At 50.8% G+C, this 2,500-nt stretch overlaps 13 non-coding genes across 13 annotated transcripts; all 13 read right to left on the bottom strand.

Moving 5' to 3' along the window:
- Positions 1-100: 100 nt before the first annotated feature.
- Positions 101-219, bottom strand: LOC311400418 (5S ribosomal RNA). Its single transcript, XR_014665823.1, has one exon. It is a non-coding gene; the product is annotated as a 5S ribosomal RNA (ribosomal RNA).
- Positions 220-288: 69 nt separating this feature from the next.
- Positions 289-407, bottom strand: LOC311394585 (5S ribosomal RNA). The gene has a single exon (XR_014660504.1). It is a non-coding gene; the product is annotated as a 5S ribosomal RNA (ribosomal RNA).
- A 68-nt stretch (positions 408-475) lies between these two features.
- Positions 476-594, bottom strand: LOC311395270 (5S ribosomal RNA). Its single transcript, XR_014661128.1, has one exon. It is a non-coding gene; the product is annotated as a 5S ribosomal RNA (ribosomal RNA).
- A 69-nt stretch (positions 595-663) lies between these two features.
- On the bottom strand, positions 664-782 carry LOC311398248 (5S ribosomal RNA). The gene has a single exon (XR_014663845.1). It is a non-coding gene; the product is annotated as a 5S ribosomal RNA (ribosomal RNA).
- A 69-nt stretch (positions 783-851) lies between these two features.
- LOC311379995 (5S ribosomal RNA) lies at positions 852-970 on the bottom strand. Its single transcript, XR_014647031.1, has one exon. It is a non-coding gene; the product is annotated as a 5S ribosomal RNA (ribosomal RNA).
- A 69-nt stretch (positions 971-1,039) lies between these two features.
- Positions 1,040-1,158, bottom strand: LOC311413868 (5S ribosomal RNA). The gene has a single exon (XR_014678111.1). It is a non-coding gene; the product is annotated as a 5S ribosomal RNA (ribosomal RNA).
- A 69-nt stretch (positions 1,159-1,227) lies between these two features.
- On the bottom strand, positions 1,228-1,346 carry LOC311392788 (5S ribosomal RNA). Its single transcript, XR_014658864.1, has one exon. It is a non-coding gene; the product is annotated as a 5S ribosomal RNA (ribosomal RNA).
- Positions 1,347-1,415: 69 nt separating this feature from the next.
- Positions 1,416-1,534, bottom strand: LOC311398247 (5S ribosomal RNA). Its single transcript, XR_014663844.1, has one exon. It is a non-coding gene; the product is annotated as a 5S ribosomal RNA (ribosomal RNA).
- A 69-nt stretch (positions 1,535-1,603) lies between these two features.
- LOC311391515 (5S ribosomal RNA) lies at positions 1,604-1,722 on the bottom strand. The gene has a single exon (XR_014657703.1). It is a non-coding gene; the product is annotated as a 5S ribosomal RNA (ribosomal RNA).
- A 69-nt stretch (positions 1,723-1,791) lies between these two features.
- On the bottom strand, positions 1,792-1,910 carry LOC311410963 (5S ribosomal RNA). Its single transcript, XR_014675454.1, has one exon. It is a non-coding gene; the product is annotated as a 5S ribosomal RNA (ribosomal RNA).
- A 69-nt stretch (positions 1,911-1,979) lies between these two features.
- Positions 1,980-2,098, bottom strand: LOC311412964 (5S ribosomal RNA). Its single transcript, XR_014677286.1, has one exon. It is a non-coding gene; the product is annotated as a 5S ribosomal RNA (ribosomal RNA).
- A 69-nt stretch (positions 2,099-2,167) lies between these two features.
- Positions 2,168-2,286, bottom strand: LOC311413627 (5S ribosomal RNA). The gene has a single exon (XR_014677891.1). It is a non-coding gene; the product is annotated as a 5S ribosomal RNA (ribosomal RNA).
- Positions 2,287-2,355: 69 nt separating this feature from the next.
- Positions 2,356-2,474, bottom strand: LOC311384457 (5S ribosomal RNA). Its single transcript, XR_014651238.1, has one exon. It is a non-coding gene; the product is annotated as a 5S ribosomal RNA (ribosomal RNA).
- Positions 2,475-2,500: the final 26 nt, after the last annotated feature.

The raw sequence follows: 2,500 nt of genomic DNA, 5'->3' as shown, positions 1-2,500 counted from the left end.
CGGGCGTGTTCCCGGTGGTGTGGCCGTAAGAAATTGCTCCTGGCACCAGACAGGACTTTAAACAGGAGAAAGGATGATTTTTTTTTCCCCAAATGAAAATAGCTCACAGCACCTGGTATTCCCAGGCGGTCTCCCATCCAGGTACTAACCATGCCCGACCGTGCTTAGCTTCCGAGATCAGACGAGATCGGGCGTGTTCACGGTGGTGTGGCAGTAAGCAATTGCTCCTGGCACCAGACAGGACTTTAAACAGGAGACAGGATGATTTTTTTTACCCCAAATGAAAATAGCTTACAGCACCTGGTATTCCCAGGCGGTCTCCCATCCATGTACTAACCAGGCCCGACCGTGCTTAGCTTCCGAGATCAGACGAGATCGGGCGTGTTCGCAGTGGTGTGGCTGTAAGCAATTGCTCCTGGCACCAGACAGGACTTTAAACAGGAGAAAGGATCATTTTTTTTACCCCAAATGAAAAAAATTACAGCACCTGGTATTCCCAGGCGGTCTCCCATCCAAGTACTAACCAGGCCCGACCGTGCTTAGCTTCCGAGATCAGACGAGATCGGGCGTGTTCGCAGTGGTGTGGCCGTAAGCAATTGCTCCTGGCACCAGACAGGACTTTAAACAGGAGAAAGAATGATTTTTTTTACCCCAAATGAAAATAGCTTACAGCACCTGGTATTCCCAGGCGGTCTCCCATCCAGGTACTAACCAGGCCCGACCGTGCTTAGCTTCCGAGATCAGACGAGATCTGGCGTGTTCGCAGTGGTGTGGCCGTAAGCAATTGCTCCTGGCACCAGACAGGACTTTAAACAGGAGAAAGGATGATTTTTTTTACCCCAAATGAAAATAGCTTACAGCACCTGGTATTCCCAGGCGGTCTCCCATCCAGGTACTAACCAGGCCCGACCGTGCTTAGCTTCCGAGATCAGACGAGATCGGGCGTGTTCGCAGTGGTGTGGCCGTAAGCAATTGCTCCTGGCACCAGACAGGACTTTAAACAGGAGAAAGGATCATTTTTTTTACCCCAAATGAAAATAGATTACAGCACCTGGTATTGCCAGGCGGTCTCCCATCCAAGTACTATCCAGGCCCGACCGTGCTTAGCTTCCGAGATCAGACGAGATTGGGCGTGTTCACGGTGGTGTGGCCGTAAGCAATTGCTCCTGGCACCAGACAGGACTTTAAACAGGAGAAAGGATGATTTTTTTTACCCCAAATGAAAATAGATTACAGCACCTGGTATTCCCAGGCGGTCTCCCATCCAAGTACTAACCAGGCCCGACCGTGCTTAGCTTCCGAGATCAGACGAGATAGGGCGTGTTCACGGTGGTGTGGCCGTAAGCAGTTACTCCTGGCACCAGACAGGACTTTAAACAGGAGAAAGGATGATTTTTTTTACCCCAAATGAAAATAGCTTACAGCACCTGGTATTCCCAGGCGGTCTCCCATCCAGGTACTAACCAGGCCCGACCGTGCTTAGCTTCCGAGATCAGACGAGATCTGGCGTGTTCGCAGTGGTGTGGCCGTAAGCAATTGCTCCTGGCACCAGACAGGACTTTAAACAGGAGAAAGGATGATTTTTTTTACCCCAAATGAAAATAGCTTACAGCACCTGGTATTCCCAGGCGGTCTCCCATCCAGGTACTAACCAGGCCCGACCGAGCTTAGCTTCCGAGATCAGACGAGATCGGGTGTGTTTGCAGTGGTGTGGCCGTAAGCAATTGCTCCTGGCACAGGACAGGACTTTAAACAGGAGAAAGGATAATTTTTTTTACCCCAAATGAAAATAGATTACAGCACCTGGTATTCCCAAGCGGTCTCCCATCCAAGTACTAATCAGGCCCGACCGTGCTTAGCTTCCGAGATCAGACGAGATCTGGCGTGTTCGCAGTGGTGTGGCCGTAAGCAATTGCTCCTGGCACCAGACAGGACTTTAAACAGGAGAAAGGATCATTTTTTTTACCCCAAATGAAAATAGATTACAGCACCTGGTGTTCCCAGGCGGTCTCCCATCCAAGTACTAACCAGGCCCGACCATGCTTAGCTTCCGAGATCAGACGAGATGGGGCGTGTTAACGGTGGTGTGGCCGTAAGCAATTGCTCCTGGCACCAGACAGGACTTTAAACAGGAGAAAGGATGATTTTTTTTACCCCAAATGAAAATAGATTACAGCACCTGGTATTCCCAGGCGGTCTCCCATCCAAGTTCTAACCAGGCCCGACCGTGCTCAGCTTCCGAGATCAGACGAGATCGGGCGTGTTCACGGTGGTGTGGCCGTAAGCAATTACTCCTGGCACCAGACAGGACTTTAAACAGGAGAAAGGATGATTTTTTTTACCCCAAATGAAAATAGCTTACAGCACCTGGTATTCCCAGGCGGTCTCCCATCCAGGTACTAACCAGGCCCGACCGTGCTTAGCTTCCGAGATCAGACGATATCGGGCGTGTTCACGGTGGTGTGGCCGTAAGCAACTGCTCCTGGCACCAGACAGGACT

This window comes from Micromesistius poutassou, assembly GCF_964030765.1.
Source record: "Micromesistius poutassou genome assembly, chromosome: 1".
Lineage (NCBI taxonomy): Eukaryota > Metazoa > Chordata > Actinopteri > Gadiformes > Gadidae > Micromesistius > Micromesistius poutassou.
The sequence above is the reverse complement of the archived record's forward strand: the minus strand, read 5'-3'. Positions and strand labels throughout refer to the sequence as shown.